The following is a 21,747-nucleotide window of genomic DNA, read 5'->3' on the forward strand; positions in this document are numbered from 1 at the left end:
GTAATTATATGGCATGCTGATTACAAATACACATGATAACTATTTTCTTTTTTTTTTTTTTTTTTTTTCTTTTCTTTTTTTTTTTTTTTTATTAGTGAAACGACATGAGGTACAGTTGTAGATTTACACATTTTTGTGCTTGGATCTCGGTCATACCCCGATCAAATACCCATCCCTCCACCAGTGCCCATTTTCCACCACCAGGATAATATCCCTCCCCCCCCATCCTCCCATCCCCCCATCCCCCCCTGCCACTGTGGACCTTTCGGATTGTTTTCTGGGTTTCCATCTCGTTAATCTCTGCTCTGAGTTTTATTATTTCCTTCCTCCTGTTAGGGTTGTGCTCCTTTTGTTGGTCCTTCTCCAAGTTCTTAAGCTGTGAGGTTAGTTTATTTATGTGGGCTCGCTCCTCCTTCCTGAGGAATGCTTGTAGAGCTATAAATTTTCCTCTTAAGACTGCTTTTGCTGTGTCCCATAGGTTTTGGTAACTCGTGTCCTCATTTTGATAACTATTTTCATGATAAGATCCCAAGTAATAAAACATCCATGTTCTGAGCTCCTGATAACCCTGTCTTTGAGATACTCATAATCATCTTTGAGATACTCATAATCTTTTTAAAAAGATGACTGAATGATTCATAAACTTGAATGTTAGGACAAATCTAATACTGCCACTACCCCACCTTTGGAGAACATTTTCTGTTATGAACACATATTTAGTGCGAAGCAATTACTTCACTCCTTTGAGAACAGTTATTCATTTAACAAACAAATATGCTATAGATTGAATTGTATTCTCCTAAAATGCACATTTGCCATTGACATCATTACTTTTGATTATGATGCTATTTGGAAATAGAATTGTTGCTGATGACCAGGATGAGGTGAGGTTATCAAACTGGGTGATAATCCATGTGACTGGTATCTCTGAATAAAAGAGGAAATATGTACAGACAGACCCACACTCTGGAAGAAAGCATCATGAAGATATAGGCAGAGATCAAAGAGATGGCTCTATAAGCAAAAGAGGCAAAAGGTTGTAGCAACACTGTGAGAAACTGAAAGACATAGAGCAGAGCCTCTCTTCCATCTCTCTGGAGGAACCAAATCCTGTCAAAACCTTGATCTCAGTTTTCTAGCCTCCCAAACTGCAATATAACATATTTCTATCATTAAAGTTGTCTAGTATATGGTACTTTGTAAAGACAGACCTACCAAACTAAAATGGATTTCATCTTCCTGTTAAAGCAAGAATCTCAGCACAAAAAGAATAAAAATAATAGTACCATGTGAAGTCATAGAGACTGAGTTGAAATCAAATTTCTGCCAATTACTAAGTATTTGGGGCAAATAGTATTTTAAATGCTAATATACACATACATATGTGTGCATATGTGTGTATGTGAAGGAGATATAATGGAACTTCTTTGTTAGATTTTGACAAACACTGGGGCCAGAGTGAGAGTAGAGCAGGTAAGGTGCTTGTCTTGCATATAGCTAACCTGAGTTCAATCTGTAATACCCTATCACCTCTGAACATGACCAGGAGTGATCCCAGAGTGCAAAGTGAAGAGTAAGCTCTGAGCACCACTCTCAGTGGCCCCAGAGCCAAACAATCGATTTTAACAAACATAAACATTTAAACAATTTTGGACTGTCTAATAGATATGGTAACATGCAAGCGTACATCATCCCATCAGGTAGCAAATAAAATAAATATAGTTGCTGCCCTTCTTGAGCTAAAAGTTTAGAGAAAGTAGAAAAACTAATTTACAAATAAATCTATATGAAGCTGAAACTTGTGTTAAGTGTACTGAAGGAAAGGAATAGTATGCAACTGAAAGAGTGATGGAGCTTAGACAGTTGACCCCTTAGTGGTCTGCTAAACAGGACTCTCTGGAGTGGTGGCAGGTAATCTGGAACTGAAGGATACAAAGAAATAAACTGTGAAAATAAGACCTAAACAGTTCCCAATATTATCCTAGAATCAGGGTAGGCATTTGATCAAAGGTAGTAACTGATATCACTGGCTACTATATGCTTATTCCTAGGATATGTTTTGTGGGGGCAACAGGTCACATCAGCATTAGTCCATCATTCAAGTACTTTCAGGAAAATTCTTTCTCACCTCGTTTTTGTGACTCCAGATGTACATATGCTGAGTCCTGACCCTATATGGCAGACCCATCATGGATCCATGGCAAGTAGTCGTGTGCTTTTTCTGTCTCAAGATTTTAATTCTTTGGTCTCTCTATGGCCAGGACTTCCTTCACAATACGCAAGACTTTCTCTTTCCCTCCAGGGTATGGCATCAGTTAATTTCTACTTTATCTCTCTGGGCTGGAGAGGTAATAGAGCAATACCTATTGTTTCGAGTAAGTGTTTGCCTTGCATGTGGCCAGCCCAGGTTCAATTCCTGGCACCGCATATGATTCCCTGATCCCTACCAGGAGTGATCCTTGAGCACAGAACCAGGAATAAGCTGTGAGCACAAGTGGAGTGTGGTAATTTTTTTCTATTTTCTTTAACCACCTCTGAAATTTTTGGTCTTCCTGCCTTAAGTTATGATATTTTCTCTTTCAATCTTCCTTCTACACAATGACTGTCATAATAATGCCAGTTTATCTAGATCCATCCATGAACCTTGACCAGGAAGGTATCATTCTTCGAATCATTAAAATATAGCATCTGTACTTCAGTATAGATTCTACCTTAACTTGATTATTGCCTTATTTATCTCATTTATTCTACTGAACTATAAATAACTCATAGAGTGCTGAGAGAAATGTGTGACTCAGAATATGAATAAAATTCAACTGTTAAAAGGTTCAAGTCTATGTGGACATCTGAGAAAGTATTAAGCTTGAGAAAAACATATTGGATGTAATATAATAAAGGAGCACAATTATTACATGTTTCATTCACATGTTGAATAAAATTATCATCTCACATACAGATAATAAAACATTCACATAAGGAATGAGAGGAATGGTATTGCTAAACAATCTCTTATTTCTTCCACACATTAAGCACAAAACATACATGTGAGGAAATAATTTTTTCTATCATCTTTTTAATTTTCTTTTAAGGTAGAAATACTAGACTTTGACCACAGTTTTCTCAAAAATGCAATGATTACACTCTACTACTGATCTATTTCTCCACTTACTTTCTTTGACTTTCTGAAAATACATAGTGGCGAAGAATATCACCAAAGTCTGAGTATAGTAAAAAAACTAATACTCCTGTTCTAACTCAGTTTAATGTAATTAACTTATTTTTTGTGGTGTCAGGGATCAAACTGAGGGCCTCACATATGCAAGGCAGGGGCAGTCACTTTCTGGCCCTTCCTTTCACTGTGGTGGAAAAAGTGAAGATGTTTTTTCCAGTGTACTTTTCTGGCTATAAATATCTTAATCTGGGAAATGGGAGTACTATTTCCCACTCTGATTTGATTACTAAAAGGAGAAGATGAATTTCTGATGCCTTCCTTGGTGCCGAGTACTAGTTAAGAGTGGAAGTGCTTTTATTTTCTGGCTATAATATAGGTACAACTCTCCTGACCACCTCCTACCCTGCAGCTGCTGTTACTGGAAGAGGAACATTTCTCACCCATGGGGAGGCAACTACATGGCTGCTTCAAATCGAAGGTGAGCCCTGCACTGTGGCTCTGGCCTTTCAAATAACACAGGCCATCAGGAGAGGGTTTTTTTATGTTCCCCCAATGAGGAGTCTAATCCAGTATTTATAATTACATTTACTAGTTTTCTGAAATATGATATTTCATCCATGAAATAACATCACACGTCCCTATAAATGTCTAAAGAAATTTTCTAAATAATGTTGTCTTCTCACATGTGTATGGATTTTTACCACAGGCGATGTCAAATATGAGCACTTAATTCAGAGCAAACACTCTATGCGTGTGTGTGTTTTAAAGGCTTCTAAACTATATTAAATTTTCATTCATATAGGTACACAGAGACACATATTAAATAAACCCACTACAAGAGTAACCTGGCTAGAGAGGCAACAAGAGATTTCCAAAGGGCCGAATTTATTACAAATTAATCAAATAGGTAAGATGGATCGCAATGGATATTCCAGCCAATGTAAACTGAGCAGAAAAAAAAAGGCACCAGCAGCAAGTCAAGAGCCAAATGTTTCTGTTTTGATTTATTTAGCATTTCTGAGATGTTTCTTCTGTGGGGAACAATATGCAAGGCATTGGAAATTCAGTAGGCACATCTTTTGTGTACCATAAAAATGTGCTGCTAACCTACAATACCCTTATAGAAATACAATTCAATAAGAAACTCAGTTGGGAAGATGTCTCAATAGAACAACATGAAAAAAATGGTCAATACAGAATGATTTACTTTACTTTTACAAAGGATTTTGATGTCATGAATAGAAATGCCTTTGGAACTTATAAAATCCAGATAAACAGAGAGCCACATTTTTAATTCTTAGACATCTCTAATGTGCACACACCCTCCTCCTTCTTCTTCTTTTTTTTTTTTTAAAGCAGATCATCTCTCCAAATCATCACTTCTATCAACCCCTATCGCCTAAGCAGTGTTTCAGCATTCAGCCCTCAGGGCAAAGATAAGTCTTCCCCATTGTCACATGTAGCACACACATACTCAGCCATCTCATGCTGAATGGGAATACAGTACTTTGTAGAAGCAGAACTGATTCCTGCAGAATATCCTGAGATACTTATCAAGCTCTTAAAGGAGACATCAGTCTTTTGTCTGTATTGCCCTTGACACCTCCTCAAGGAAAGTATCTAGAAATTCTTTGTCTTCTGAAGAACCCTCGGACCTCTTAGGTCTAATATAGGTTAAGTGCCCACAGATCTCCTAAGAATAGAAAAAGCACCTTGAAAACCAAAGACCGACTTACTCGAAACAAAAATAACACACGTGCTAATTCCTAAGATGCTGTTATTTGATGCAAGCAGCCACAAAAGGCAGCCGCCTCGAACAATACTGGTTTGGCACAGGGAAAAGCTGGAATTATACCCCAATTTTATCAGATACAGCAATATCTTCTAAATAAATTTAACAAAGGGAAAATGTATAAATGTAAATGATCACATTATCATCCAATTATCATTGCTTGTTTTGCCAAGGACTAGCCAGCAACAGCCAGCCTTCGAATATTCACTTGTGGGTACAGTACCAGTCACCCCTCCTTAGCTTGACTCTTGCCTGGCATCCCATGCATATTGACGCTGATCATTTTATAGCATGTGGCTGGTCGCATAATTCTCCTTGCTTATTTTGGAGGCATTAAGTGAAAAATAGTCAAATTATTAGAGATTAAATGGCACTCCCAAAGAAATCACTGTGTTGCTTTTTTCCCCCTGAAAATTCAGAAAAATCAGAGTTTACCTACTGCCATAATCAAAATGATTTAATTCACAAGCTTGGTTACACTTATCACTTCCTCATCTTGCCTTGCCCACTCCTTTCTCAATGACATCCTCTGAAGGAACTTTAGACAAAACAACTAAGGAAAACCGTTTTCAGCTTTACTGTTATCCTTCCCACCAATAAATCACAGTGACCATGGAATACTTCTTATTTCAACACAGTTTTTGAAAAAAACAAACAAACAAAAACCTTCCTTAGCAGATTAAACAAAACAACCAAATTCAGACAGCAAAGAGGTACACAAAACATCTGAGATTAATGGACCACATTTCATCTTAAAGTGCTTTCTTGGCATAAACAATACATTAGGGTCACCTTATTCACCACCGAAGTGTAGCCCCCTTTGAGGCACTGAAACTACAGAACCAGCAGAAATACTCATTCTTGAGGGCAGGGTAGGCAATCTTTTTTACAGTAGTTGTAGCTTAGAGATTCAACTCTAATCCAATCTCCTCCAATTTTTTTTTTCCACACTGAAGATAGAGTGGAGTAACTGCACTGGAACCCCTCTGGGTTTAGCAGATCAATCCAGCAAGTAGAAGAAAGTAATTCAACAGCAAGTAGGACAAAGATGTGAAAGGAAAAATAGTGACAGGTTGTTGGTGAGGCCTGTGTCTAGCCAGTCTCTCTCTCTTGGTTCACTCTCAATAACTGTCATGGTAAGAGTGTCCTGAAACTCTGAGTTGGAGACAAGACTGGTCCTTAACAAGGAAAGGACAGCTGAAAAGACTTCATGAAGCCATGTTGTGTCAATTTATCAATCTGGATTCATCTGCAAATGTGGATATTATTCTAAAATATTAAGGGGAGGGGCTTTGGGTAAAATGAGCTGCAGTATAACCGCGACAGTTGTACATGGGAGAATTCCAACCAAGTCTCCACTTTTTAGATACTTGTAGCACTGCACTAAGTGCAGTAGTAGCACTGTCCTCCCGTTGTTGTGAGACTTGTTACTGTATTTGGCATATCAAATACATTAAGAGTAGCTTAGATACTTGTATGTTTCAAAATATATCAATCTTCCTAGCAAAATATATGTCTGCTATCACTATTTCTATTTTACAAACCAGAATCCTGAAGATTGGAAAATTAAATGGTTGCATGTTGCATAAGCAGTTAATGGTAATGTCCAAATTTGAACACAGGTGACTGACTCCAAAATCCATACTACCTCTATCCATCCAACTTGAGGGTCTAGGGGAGGAAGTAAGTCTTGGAATCACTTTCAGAACCAGACTTTCCATAGTCTTGGAAGGAAGGTAGAAGATGCTGATTAGAATGAACACATAAGCATGGTAGAAATCCTGAAAAGCTATGGGGGAAGCTGTAATATAGGAGAAAAGAAAAAGAGACAAAAACAAAACCCAACTCAAAGAAGGCCTGAGAGTTCTGAGATGACAGAATGAATGACTGAAGTTGAGAAGTCTGAGGAGAAGTTTCAAAAGGGAAACTCGCACAAAAGGAAAATAAGATCAAAGTCCACCAACTCCGCTGGGGCAAGGCAGGCAAGAGACTTGCTTGGAGCCCTGAAGAATATGGAGGAGTTAACTAGGTAGATGAAATGGTTGGAAAAAGGAGAATTTATTCCAGGTTGAAGGAATTTTAATTTTTAGCAAAAGCAAGGTTACACAAAATTCCTTGCTATCTAGATACACCTTGTAGAGTGTGAGTGGAAGCAGCAAAGAGATCACTGTGGTAGAATCTCTGGGTCTCTTTGTTTCATACTCTTGGACTTAAAACCTTTGCTTGATTTCCAAGGAATATAACCATGAGGGCTTATTAGGGCAGTTTCTAGGGTTATCTTGATGCACACTTATACAAACATCCCAATTCCAGTATCAAACTCAATTATTCACCCTGAAATTGAAAATCCTCCTTCCCCTTACATACCATCCAACCACATGAATTGAATCCCATTCAGCCATGATTTATCTTTCTTCTGGTTGTTTACCTCCAGGGCCTCTGTCTCAATTTACAAGCAATCCAATGGAAAACCTTCAGTCTCCACAAGGTGCCTTGGCTGACTGAGCTGCCTGCATCATTTTAGCATGCTAAACACGTGGTAAACCTTGTTGGGACTGGATATAGCTATCATGAATGCATTCTTCAGCCATTTCACTTATTACTCCCAAGTGAGTGATACCATCTTTTGCCATTAGTCAGAAATTGTTTCATCTGATTTCACCTTATAGGCACAGGCACCTGGTAAGTGTTTGAAAGGTGTCTGGGCCTGGGAGGAGCATGCCTATATTGGATTGGAGGTTCATGTACTGGGGAGAGTCAGGGACATGAAACTGAGTAAATTCCAGACCTTCCACTTTTAGTGAGCACCTACCTTCTGTCAGATGCAATACTATAGACTGGGAATGAAAAGGCTGTTTAAAAATAAGCAGCCTGTCAATGTAACAGACCTGAGGTTGGGAGATAGATGGTAAAATACATAAATAGATAATGATGACTTAACATAGCAAATGTTATTATAAGACACCCAAGCCCTATATGCCATCAGGCATGATCAGGCAAAGAAGAAGTGGTGAGCTGAGGCTGTTAGAAGATATTCCCTAAGTGAAATAGTGTCAGATTTGAATTTTGACAGAGAAGACTTACATACCTTGACATCTAAGGAAGCAGAGAGATAGAGAAGGGATACCAGGAAGAAAAGCATAAGGAAAGGACCTGAGGCATGAAACAGAAATACCTTCTTGGGAAACTCTACCCATTGCACAATATAGCTACCATTCTATTGGCAGGCAATTCATTCAAACTCGAGATTCTATAAGACCTGCACACTGTAAAGGTCTAATGATAGATCCACGTAAAAATCACATTGAAAACTATAAACACCATACAAATATAATCTATTTTACAACTATCATTTCAATAGTCATTGAGTATCAACTGGAAGTAGACTTGACGGAATCTCTAAGGAATAGATTTGAGCCTGTTTTCTAGGGGTTGTTGACCCCTGCTTTAGAATATGTAGGGAAGAACGCATCAGAAATCCAATTAAGATAAGCAAAATATAATTACCAGATTTAGAACTTGCCCAATACCATGAACATTACCGTGTTTGTGTTTACTGTCCTCAAACCACTGGGGGGTTTACTGTGAGCACAGGTAGTCAATAATGAATACCTAATCTAAGAAGCTACAATGTCTCCTCCATCAGCAATGTCAGACTTGTTTAATATTAATTCACTACCTCTTTTATATTCCATGCAATACGTTCTTCTGGCTGGTTATATGGTAAACTAAATAATTTCATACTGGGACTCTAAGACCTGGATATAGAAGGCAGATAGATGACTTATAAAAATGGAGAATTTTCTCCCCCAGAATTTGACAACTTCATCTCTGCACTTTTTAAAATTTTTACTGAAGAAACCCTCAAAGGCTAGCCATGAATAGGAAAACTAGAAAGTTTCTATAGTAAGTCTTCATAAAAATTCTTCATTGTCTTCATCATCATCATCATAATCATCATCATCAAGTTCATCACAGCTTTAATGAATATCAGGAAGAGCTTACTCTGTACTTAGAGATATTCTAAGGTTTTATTTAATAACCAAAGATTATGCATGTATTATTTATTTAATAATCACAATATCTCTAAATGAGGTGGTTATCATTAGTCCCACTTTAAGGAGAAAGACACTGACGCTAATTTCTCCAAATCAAATAGCTATTTAGTGGTAGATTTGCTGTCTGAATCTAGATAAACACACTCTGGAGACCAACCCCCTCTCTTCAGTTATATTTTCTTCTTACAATGTATTTAATAGTATGTAGCTCTCACTGTTAAGTTGGGAGAAAGACAATAAAGTGGTGGAAGACTAAAATTGGGCCAAGTTAAGGTTGCCTCTGTCCTTTTTAAATCCAAGGATCCTTTGAGACTCTCCTTGAAAGGAATGAGGGCGGCTTTGGGATTTAAAAGGAAGAGAAGCATTCATTACTTGAACTATGCTTTCAATTCTCAAAGACTTTCCAAATCTCTCAATGCTAATCTCACTTTAGGATATTAGCAGGAGGAAAATTAAACACATGTGCTCTAAAAAAGAAAGACATGTAAAATCCCATCTTGGCAACTGACTGCAATGATACACTATGTTCTCTTGGATAAAGCTACCTTGACCTCAGTTTTATGATCTGTGAAAAGGACTTAAAAATATCTGCTTAAAGAAAGCCTCTTTAACAAATTGTGCTGGCAAAACTGGATGGCTACATGCAAAAAAATGGGCTCAGATATCTGCCTAACACCATGTACAAAAGTAAGATCAAAATGGATTAAAGACCTCAACATCAGACCGGAATCCATAAGGTACATTGAAGACAAAGTTGGCAAAACCCTTCATGACGTTGAAGCTAATGGTATCTTCAAAGATGTCACGTCAATGGCCGAGCAAGTGAAAACAGAGAGAGACAAATGGGACTATCTTAAACTAAGAAACTTCTGCACCTCAAAAGAAACAATGGCCAAAATACAAAGACAGTCTACAGAATGGGAAAATATATTTACTGAATACACATGGGACAAGGGGTTGATATCAAGGATACATAAAGTACTAGTTGAACTGCACAAGAAGAAAAGATCCAACCCCATTAAAAATGGTGCAACAGTGACTGGTTAAAGAAACTTTGTTACATCTACACAATGGAGTACTATGTAGCTGTTAGAAAAGATGAAATCATGAAATTTACATACAAGTGGTACTACATGGAAAATATCATGTTAAGCGAAATGAGTCAGAAAGAGCGTGATAGACATAGAAAGATTGCATTCATTTGAGGAACATAAAGTAACAAAATAGGAGACTAACACCCAAGAATGGCTGAGATTAGTACCAGAAATTTTGCTCCAGGGCTTGGAGGCCAGCTACACATGCTAAGGGAAAAGGGAGCTCAGATAGAGAAGGGAGCATCAAATAAAGGGTGTTGGTAGGATCCTCCCAGGATGGGAGAAGCATCCTGAAAGTAGACTACAGACCAAACATGATTGCCACTCAATGCCTCTTTTGCAAACCACAATACCCAAAAGGAGAGAGAGAACAAAAGGGTATGTCCTGCCACAGAGGCAGAGTGGGATGGGGGGGGGGGAGGGATACTGGGATACATGGTGGTGGGAAATGGGCACTGGTGGAGGGATGTGTATTTTATCATTGTACAACTGAAACCCAAGGACAAAAATTTGTAAGTCTACAAGTGTACCTCATAGTGTCTCACTAATAAAAATTTTTTAAAAATGCGGCAATGAAATGAACAGAAACTTTCTCAAAGAAGAAATCTGAATGGCAAAAAGGCACATGAGAAAATGCTCATTAATCATCAGGGAGATGCAGATCAAAACCACAATGAGATATCATCTCACACCACAGAGACTGGCCCACATCCAAAAGAACAAAAGCAACCAATGCTGGATGCTGGCGCAGATATGGCAAGAAAGGGACCCTCCTTCACTGCTGGTGGGAATGCCGACTGGTTCAGATCTTTTGGAAAACCATATGGATGATTCTCAAAAAATTAGAAATTGAGCTCCCATTTGACTCAGCAATACCACTCCTGAGAATTTATCTCAGAGAGGCAAAAATGTATAGTCAAAGTGACATCTGCACTTGCTTGTTCATTGCAGCACTCTTTACAATAGCCAGAATCTGAAAAACCCTGGAGTTCCCGAGAACAGTTGACTGGTTAAAGAAACTTTGGTACATCTACACAATGGAGTACTATGAAGCTGATAGAAAAGATAAATTCATGAAATTTACATACAAGTGGAACTACATGAAAAGTATCATGCTAAGGGAAATGAGTCAGAAAGAGAGGAACAGACATAGAAAGATTGCATTCATCTGGGGAACATAAAGTAACAAAATAGGAGACTAACACCAAGAATAGCTGAGATTAGTACCAGAAGGTTCACTCCAAGGCCAGCTGCACATGCTGGGGGAAAAGGCAGCTCAGATAGAGAAGGGAGCACCAAATAAAGGGTGTTGGGAGGATCCTCCCAGGATGGGAGAAGCATGCTGAAAGTAGACTATGGGCCAAACATGATTGCCACTCAATGCCTCTTTTGCAAACCACAACACTTAAAAGGAGAGAGAGAACAAAAGGGAATGCCCTGCCACAGAGGCAGGATGGTATGGGGGGACGGGGGGTGGGAGGTATACTGGGATAACTGGTGGTGGAAAATGGGCACTGGTGGAGGGATGGGAGTGCATTTTTGTGCTCATGTGTTTTAGCATGGGTGTAGGAGAGATGAAGAAGCAATTTAAAAATATAGTACTTGTCACTTTCTGTCACTTATAGTGTTTATGTATTCAAAGTAGATTTTCTTAATCAACACTATTAATTCATAGCAGGGGATCAATAAAATTAAGTAAATAAATGGAAAAAAATCTTCTTAGCTGACCTAGCAGAAATGTTATGCAAAACTCAGTGTGTGTGAGTGTGTGTGTGTGCGCACACACATGTGAGCACTAGCACACATGCATGTGTACAAGTGGAGATGTGTGCATTGGCAAAATCATAATTCATAACAAGTGTCAAGTAAAATACTATTATTCAGTTTACTGTGCATTTGGCATACAGAAATACACCTTTGACACCAACCAAGAACATTCTTAGTGCACTATACCATTCTTAGTACATGTGAATAAAGTATAAAGCTATTTAAAATTCAGAAAAAGAAAGTATAGTACAGGTGTTAATTAGAATAAGAAGGTGGTGTACGAAGAGCAATTAATCTTGAGAAAGTTTCTAGAAGACAGGCTTAAAAACCAAGACTTACTGCGAAGTTGAGTGGCTAAGAAAAATACAATGAAGAATAATGAAATAAAGGTGGAAAAAGTGAAAGAATAAATTCCTTGAGTAAGGTATACACTGTTGCAAGAATCAGAAAATCATTCCTAGGAAGGATCAGATAGTAAATACAGTAGGCATGCTCAATTCAACTGTCAGAACATGAAAGCAGAGGTACAATATTTAAATGAACAAGTGTAACTATTACAATAGACTTTATTTGCTAAAACAGGGGGTATGCCAAATTTGACTGGTGAGGACTGTAGATTACTCATCTCTGACCATTCGGAAGCCTCATTAATAATTGCTATTATCAAGAGTTCAGTACCGTGCTCGCTTCGGCAGCACATATACTAAAATTGGAACGATACAGAGAAGATTAGCATGGCCCCTGCACAAGGATGACATGCAAATTCGTGAAGTGTTCCATATTTTTTAAAAATTAAAAAAAAGAGAGTTCAGCACCAAGGCCTGCAAAGGGGTTACAGGCAGACGTTGGTATTGATATATATGTGTGTGTGTGTTTAAACTTTCCCATTTAAATAATCTGTAATCAATAATATTTCTCTGTTTTATTCCATCTATATTCCTAACTGGAAGAGATAGGATGAAGTTGTAGTGCTTGTGCCAAAGCGTATGTTGCCCCTACAGAGATGGCAGGCATGCCACTTTGTGTGCATCCTACACATGTATATTTCCCAAAAATAAGAATAACAGTCCTGATAGAACCAGAATCAAACTGAAAATCATGAATCTTTATCACTGATTAGCTGTGAAATTTTGGAAAGTCACCATCATTATATCTCAGTTTCCTTTTTGTAAAGTGAACTGGGACTAAATATGAAATCCCTTTTACCTCTGTATCTCTATGCTTCTAAATATTGTGTAAGTAGTTGTACTTACATTGAAAATATTAAGTGTGGGTGGTTAATAGGTTCAATAGTATTTTCTACAGGTGATTTAGGAAACAAAACCGAGTCAACTAGAACAGTCATGGTTTTAACGGTATTAAAATGATCTTAATGGATAATTTATCCGGTAGTTTTGAAATAATAATATGATTAAATAATCACAGATGATCTCAGTTTACTCTTAAACATGCTCATGGTAGAGAGGCAAGATTTTTTTAGAAAAAAAAGGTAGAATAAAATTGGTTAGCCATTTGACAGGGCCAGATGATATAATTTCTTTATTCCATGTTATATTTCAAATTTAATTTGTTAAATTTTGTGTAATCTTCCTGATGAGATTAGGTAAAATAAATTATTTTTAACTTCTCAGGAGATTTCATGGTTTAATCAGTTTACTTATGCTTTTTTAAGGAGAGAATAAGTTGCTGAGGGAAGCAACATAACCAATTTGGGCATCAGAATATTCTCAGTGAAGTTCATATAACCAAATCAATCTAATTATGAGGTGGGTACAACTGGTCTGTCCCTTATTTATGACTCAGATAACCTCATTTGGCAGAGAGTCTGGAAACTTGGAGAGCACACCATTTCTCTCCTTGAAAGGGACAAGAGGTTGTTCCTTGAAAGGGACAAGAGGTTGGATTTCCAGACAGGGAGGTGAGGGACAAATAGCCCTGTCGTCCTGAGGCTCGGTTGACAAGATGCTATTCCTCATAGGGGAGGTGACCTCTCCCTACCTTCACACTGACCTTAAGCCCCTTGTTAATTAAATCCTGAGCATCTCCCAAGTAGAAGCAGACAATAATGCAGACATGGACAAAACTACAGTGCACTCCTGTGAGTGAACTAACGTGCACAAGGAATTATGTGGAGACCACCAAACTCATTTTACTTGTGACCTAATCATATATCAAACTGGACCCCTGCAGCTATGAATTTATTAGAATGAAGAATTCTTAAACAATTACTCTTGATCCTGTGATACAAGTTTTTCCATCAAGCCTGGGCATGCAGGACTTCTCCAACTAATTCCACCTACCTCTCCCCAATGCTTCTTTATTCCCTAATGGGAAAAACACATTCAGTGTGAATTTTTTTTAAGTATGACTTTTTATAACAAGTTCTGTAAAAATCAGTGTAAAATTTTTTATTGTCAGAAAGTCTGCAGAAAATGCTAGAAGATGACAAGAATCAGTTGTCTGTTCAGCTTAAATCTCTTTCAATTCTTTATTCATTAGAATATAATTATTTTTACTTCAATGGAAATAGGAAAGACCAGAGTGATGAAAGACTAGAGATTTCGCTTACTTATTTTGGAATTTCTGGATTTTTCTCCCCATGTTGGTAATATACCCTGCAGTGCTCAAGGACTACTCCTGGGTCATTGCTTGGTGTTACTTTAAATGCTGCTTGAGAATCTCACAATACTGAGATTCATCTCAAAGCTCCCGCATGCGAAGTGTACTTCGGCCCTTTGAGCTATTTCTTTGGCCTTCAAAGAAGGTTTTTTAATCCCAGTGGCATAATTCTCAGCTTGTGTGCCTTTGGGAAAGTTACTTGACTTCTCTAATACTTCAGTTCTATTTGCAAAAGGAGGAAAATAATGTTACTAATGGCATTCACGTTCACGATTACAATCATCCTATTGTTCGTCGATTTCCTCGAGCAGGCACCAGTAACGTCTCCTTCTTCCTAGCCCTGAGATTTTAAAAGAGCCATTTAAATGCTCTTTCAGGATTAGAAGAATGAGACCCATCATTGTTACTGGTATTTGGCATATTGAATACGACACGGGAAGTTTGCCAGACTCTGCCGTGTGGGCAGGATACTTTTGGTAGTCTGCCAGGTTCTCCAAAGGAAAAATAAGATAATAAGATGTCGCACCACCGCAAATGTGGCCAAGCACTTCCGGGAGCTGGGTTTTATAGTCTCTGCGTCTTGGCCGTTGATGGGACCAACCGGGCACTGGCAGCAGCTGGTGGGTGTGACGCCTACCTACTGGAAGATGGAGGGTCTAGGTGGAGAAGGCCCGGTCCCAGTCTGAGTAGACTTGGAGACCTCAGCCCCGGGACCCGCATGCCTGGGTTCCTCTGCCAGTTCTTTCATGCATGAGGCCCATCCGGACGTGTGGAGAGTGGTCCCAGCATGGCCGTGGCTGGCTCCGGAGGTCCTTAGCTGCTGGGGTTCTGCTCGGGGTGGGGGGGGGAGAGAAACTCAACCCTCCCCCTCCAAGTGGCCCCTATGAGGACAGCCAGGCACAGAGGCAGGAGACTCTAATGGCATTATATAATTAAAATACCAAGATTTCTTCTATTCATAGGGAAGTTGAGACCATTACAAGAGAAGAAATCAGGCAAAGACCATAGTGCAAGACCATACCTGGTACATAAGTTCTCAGTAAAAGATAGTTTTTGTTATTATTAGATTGGCCGCCTTATAATATAACCCATATCTCATGTCAGAGAGATAGTGGATAGTTCTCTATGTAGCATGCTCTAGATGCTCATTATAATTTGAACAATACCAATGCAATATGATCTTAGCTCACAGATACTGAAGTGAAAATATCTTTAACAATGTCATTTGAACCTGATGAACAGTATACTGCCCAATTGAGTCAATACTTGGCTCCGTGTTCTACAACTCTCAGCCAGTGGGTAGATAGAGCTTAATTCCTCTTTTTTAAAGCACTGTCATCCACCAAACAGAAAATAAAAACAGTTGTTCTACAGAATTTGAATTTTAATTCAAACTAAAATGTATTTATGCTAGAACAGAATATCAAAATTATAAATACATAGGGGTAACAACTTCCTTCACATAAAAACCTATACTGAAATTCATTTTCAGAATCATCTAACATTAAAAATAGCATCTAAAATGTGCGTGATCATATAAAGAACATTGACTGTATTATTTTTATCTTCCATAAAATAAAGACATTAAGTGATATGTTCTTTACAGAAATTTCCATCTTTTAAACTGTGTAAGAATATCTAAATATCTACAGAGAGAGTTTTGCATCTATGAAAAATATATTCCCTAACCAGAGAAAATGCAGAGGTGTTTTTTTCTGGTACTGCCACAGTAGAAACCAGAAGTTCACAGAGAGACAGACAGACAGAGAGAGAGAGAGAAAGAGAGAGAGAGAGAGAGATGAATACTTCTCAGCACACACAGTTACACAAAGGAATGCAAACCTCACATCAAAATGCTGCTAGAGTTCATAACTCAAATTTCTTTATCCTGTAGCTGCTCAGGGACCCCATTAAATTGTTTTCTACAAATGCCATGAGGTTTGAACCATTTGTTATAACATTTGAGTCATTTATAAGATATTTTGATCTGACAAATCTGGAAGTAGCTGTCTAAAGTAAAATACATGACTAATGTCAGCTTCATCTTGTTTCAGATCAAAGCAAGGAACAGTGTGGAGTCCGATAAAACTTTTCTAGGATGTTGAGTGGATTTCTCCACTTCTGTCTGTTGGCAGAAAAACAATAGGCTGCATCACAGACTTTCCTTACCTCAACAGTAAGAAAGAAACTTCAAAAATTTGATGTGAAAGAAGTATGTACCAAGGAGTCAGCTTGGCTCTGAGATGAAAAATTGCATAGCATTAAAACTATAATATATGAAGAAACACAAGTTGACACAGAAGTCTAGAGAGTCCATTTCGGTGTTTCTTCAAGCTTGCATTGTTAACGTACAAAGAAGAATTTTATCACTGTGGTAAGAGAAAAGACAAAAATAACTCTGGTGGAGAGGGTTATTGGTACTTTGTTGATGACTGTAATGTGAAGACCTATACTCTGAAGTATATGTTGAAATAAAATAGCTCTCAAGCTGTAAAATTGTGTGTAAACTACTGTTACCACAATTAAAAGGTAGAATACCTGTTAAAAGCTAATTTCCACCTAGAGAGGTCAACCAAAGTCTTGGGGAACAGTAGCATTAGTATAGATGAGAACTTGGGAACCATTCCCAGACATCAAAGGACTTACATTTCTAAGGATAGAACCCAGGAATAGGGCTCTAATAAAGCATCCCGAAGACTCTAATATAATCTAACATTTGAGAAGCACTGACATAGATATTCCAGAAGCCCAAACACCTTCTACATAGAAAATATCCTTTGGAAAAGAATTTGTGTTCTTTTCATATAAGAACAAGTATTATACTATCAAAAATGCTTCTGTAATGTTGACCTTCAATTCTGAATTTTACTTATTTCTTCTAACATTCTCAGCAGAGTCCACTGACTCCTCATGAGCAGACTCAGTTCATTTTATTTAATTGTGGGTTTGGAGGCCATACCCAGTGGTGCTCTGGGGACCACATGTGGTGCTGGAATAAAATAGGGTTCAAATGCATGCAATGCAAGAAGTGTTCACCCATATACTATCTCCAAAGCCCCTATGTCCATTTTAACCATGCCTTTACTGGTCACAATTTTTAAATGCACAAGGAATTGGTAACTATCATCAATCTAATCACCAAAGAAGACATTATGCCCAAGAAAAACATAAAAAAATCATTAACATACCTTCTAAAATAGATATCTTTGGGGGTGTTTGTCCTTTGACCTTCTTGAGAAATCTGGCCTATTTTTCCTATTGATGAAATTGCAATTTTTCTATAACAGCTTGTAATCGAATTATCCAGTGAGACATGCTGAGAGGGATCATGTCATGGAAATGAAAAAAAAGGAAGTTGTATAATTTATAATACAAATTATTTGGTTGCTGAGGTTTTAATCAAATCAAGCAGAGCAATAAAATAACAGGTGATTGAATTACATGGAAAGATAATGCATTAGATTTGAAGATCTCAATGCTTCTTGGGAAAGTCAGTTGAATTCATGACTGTGATATCTGCATCTCATGGGGAAGATCTGGCTCTCAAGGGGCTCATCCCCACCCAGAGGCTCGGAACGCTGCCCTGAATACTTTCCTCTTGAAAAACTATCAGCATTCACAAAATAAAGCAACTATGAAACTGGTTTGTCTGGTAAGTAAAACAAGCAGCACCAGATTCAGAACAAAATCAAATTTTCAGTATTAATTACTACAGGTAAACTGCCCCTATCTAAGAAGCTCTCAGGCAGCAGCTTACATTTATCTTAACATTCCTTTCTGCCTATCTCTAAGTGATGACTGAAAAACAACAGAAAAGATGTATGTGTAACATACTGGGAAGAACATGTAAACCACCAATCAATTGTTTGAACAGCCATCTTTCGCCTTATATTTTCTAATCACCTCACCTAGATTCCAGCAAGCCTACACCAAACCTACATCTATGAAGGTTCATCTATGAAGGGACTGGTTATAAGCAGGCCCCTTACCCCAGAGTCAATCTAAGAATTTGCTATAATCTAGGATTTTGGGAACCCCAAAGCTTAAAATCTTCCAAAAGCACAAAGAATGAAGCTACTTTTTTTGCTTCCTCTGCTTTCAGAGGCAGACAATAGCACTATTAATACTTACTCACGGGCTATTTTGAGGAAGCGAATACCTTATGACATAATGCTGCTAGTCATGGCGACAAGGAATCATATATCCTTTTCAATGTTATTGCTGATACCTGGGCAAAGCCCGTTTTCTCCCCCCAAACCTAGGAATTGGAAGTGATTTAATTTATCACTCTGGGGAGAAGGAAAGAACTTTTGGCTACTGAACTTTCCAGACAACCTCTGAATCATAGCAGCAATTGTGAAAGCATCAGTGAGAAATAGAAGCCTTGCTTTCCTTTCCTGGGGTCTGGTTTTGATGGATGTGGAGGCCCCTAAAGGGTGGTAGAGACAAGGTTTAAGCAAACACGTTTTAGGGCACAGATTTTGAAAATTGAGTACCACTATCCCACCTGCTGTGCTTCATTTCAGAATCCACAGCCATCATTAGCAGAGAACAAACTGCTTTTCCAACTGCACACCACACTGTACTGCTTTAGCTCATGCTGAAAATTGCAAAAGTCTTATGGAAGAGCATGTCCTGAGAGCTCTCTTTCTCTCTCTTTCTTTGTCACATCTTTGTGATTTGTATTATCCTGGGGTGTGTGGGGGAAGGGAAGGAAAAAGTGTGTGTGCACATAGGTTCAGGCTATAAAAGCTTGGTGTTGTAGACTTTCCCTCTGATACTGCATTCCCCACTGGAAAATAAGTATATAGCACCCACTCAGGAATCATCTTTCTCTATAAGTTGGAAAGAGTCTAATCAAAGTCATGCCCTAGACAGATGGTGTCTTCTTGGTTCTATCGCACAGATTCAGGGAGTTCTGAGAATACAAGAGAAATCAGGCATGCCCTAGTTGCAAGGTGAAAGCAGGCCTCCCAACATTAGCTCACAGATCCTGTACAGCACTGAAGATCTTCCCTTCCAAAGATCTATTAAATTAGAAGAAGCCTCGGGAAGCCCCAACACCACCTCTCAGCTTCTTGCCTAAGAAGATCTCTATCTGCACTTAATCTAGACTAATTTTCCAGACACAAAACCCCACAAAATGAAGCACTAAATTATATAGCCATTATACACAAAAAGGGACTGAAGAATGTTGCAGAGGATGGTGATATTAAAAGTTATATGGACCTTATTTGAGTTCACCATCACCAAACTATTGAATCAGGACTCGTCATTTAATGATTCTGCCTATTTAACTTTTTAGTATGTAAAAATGGAATGGATAAAAAAGGCAAATAGATGGCCAAATGTTTGCCCAAGGTTCCCTTCCAGTTCTTACATTCTTTTCTCTTCGTTTTCTTCTTCTTCTCCTTAAGAAGCTATACACTGTTTATGCAAACTAGGTATTAAAATGTAACATGTTAATACAATGGGGTCACTGCCATAAGGAGAACTGCATCAGCAAAACATAAAACAATCTATGATCATGAAGCAGGAACGACAGTAAATGTAGTAACACAAATAATATCACCCTCTGAAGACTTCCGAATTCTTCCACTGAGTGGAAAGAATTGGTGAAAAAGAGGATTCAATAACCTTAGAAAGTTAAATTGAGCTAAAACACACGTTGTCAGACCAGGACTAAAAGGCTGCAGCAATTACTCCTGGGGGTGCTCGGGAAACCATATGAGATGCCAGGGATCAAACCTAGGTCACCCATATGCCATGCAAATGCCCTACCTACTATCCTACTGCTCCAAGCTTCAGTCCTTTTGATAAGTCATATCACTCATACAGTACTAATAGGATTATATCTGCTAGGATCTCACTGGCAATCAAGTGATACAAGCCCAGGTGAGTGAGGTCCATAGGCCTGTGGTGGTAGATTCCCACATCTACCCAACCTATGACCCCATCCAGATTGTGTTTTTTTCCTTTTCTCAGATGTGCCACAGATAAGGGAATCCAAGAAAACTAAGTGGTGATGATAATGATCAAAGGCACTTTTAAAATATCAAATATGGGACTAGAACCACAATATAGCTGATAGGGTGTTTGCCTTGCATGTGGCTGACCTGGGTTCAATCCCTAGCACCTCATTCTGATCCCTGAGCACTACCAGAAGTGATTCCTGATTGCAGCAGAGTCAGGAGTAATTCCTGAACATACCTTGCACGTGGCCCTAAAATAAAAACCACCTGTTAAGCCTATCATACCACTCATGCCTCTGATCTTGCAGCAATCTCTCCATTGATATGTCCTTTTGAGGAGACATTAGGATTCCCACATCCAGGTTGCTCTGTGGTTTGTGTGTGCATTGGGTCTCTGGTCTCAGAATTATCTGTACTTTTCAGTGAAGAAGGAAGAAGAGTTTCTTATTTCCTTCCTTCCTTCCTTCCTTGCTTCCTTCCTTCCTTCCTTCCTTCCTTCCTTCCTTCCTTCCTTCCTTCCTTCCTTCCTTCCTTCCTTCCTTCCTTCCTTCTTTTCTGCTGCTCTTCTGGTTGTATACTCAGGAATCACTTTTGACAGTGCCCTGCAGACCTTATCTGATGACCAGGGATCCAATCAGGATCAGCAGCATGCCAGGTAAGTACATTAATCCCTATACCATCTCCCCAGAACTATGATGAGAACTTTTAAAATCTATCTGGAAGGAGATTTTCTGGAGGCTTTTAAACTTCCAACAGCACGAAATAGCAGCACGTGGAATAAACTTCGCTTTTACTGGCTATCCACGTCAAAGCCTGGCAAGCTACCCATGATGTATTCAATATGCCAAACACAGTAACAAGAAGTCTCAAAAAATGGAGACGTTACTGGGCCCACTCAGCAAATCGATGAACAACGGGAGGAAAGTGTTTGTTTTGTTTTGTTTTGTTTACTGGCTATGTCTCCACCAGGTGACAGCTTACTCAACATAACCCTATGATCCTTTCTTGACATTGTTTCACTGTTTTTCAGTTTTGAGAAAAATCCAGGCCTCATCTGGGCACTGGATACTGCAACAGAAGTGACCATTTGTTACATAACTATAAGGACAATCAAGATTTTGTACCAAATTAAGTAACCAAGGCCAGATGTGCAGCTGGATACTATACTCAAGGAAGCTGCTTGCAAATTTTATTCTGTTCCCTGAGCTATGAAGTTTTCTCTGATAGATTTCCCCCAAAGTATGGGAAACCTAAATATCAGAGTTTAGGCTGC

The 21,747-nt window shown here is 38.6% G+C and overlaps 1 protein-coding gene and 1 non-coding gene across 10 annotated transcripts in view; one reads left to right on the forward strand and one right to left on the reverse strand.

Moving 5' to 3' along the window:
* NPAS3 (neuronal PAS domain protein 3) overlaps positions 1-21,747 on the reverse strand; it is a 1,011,636-nt gene that overhangs the window by 318,395 nt on the left and 671,494 nt on the right. The gene's annotated exons all lie outside the window — the stretch shown is intronic.
* Positions 12,563-12,669, forward strand: LOC130042120 (U6 spliceosomal RNA). The gene has a single exon (XR_008795097.1). It is a non-coding gene; the product is annotated as a U6 spliceosomal RNA (small nuclear RNA).

The sequence above is a fragment of the Sorex fumeus genome, unplaced genomic scaffold (genome assembly GCF_029834395.1).
Source record: "Sorex fumeus unplaced genomic scaffold, SorFum_2.1 ptg000098l, whole genome shotgun sequence".
Lineage (NCBI taxonomy): Eukaryota > Metazoa > Chordata > Mammalia > Eulipotyphla > Soricidae > Sorex > Sorex fumeus.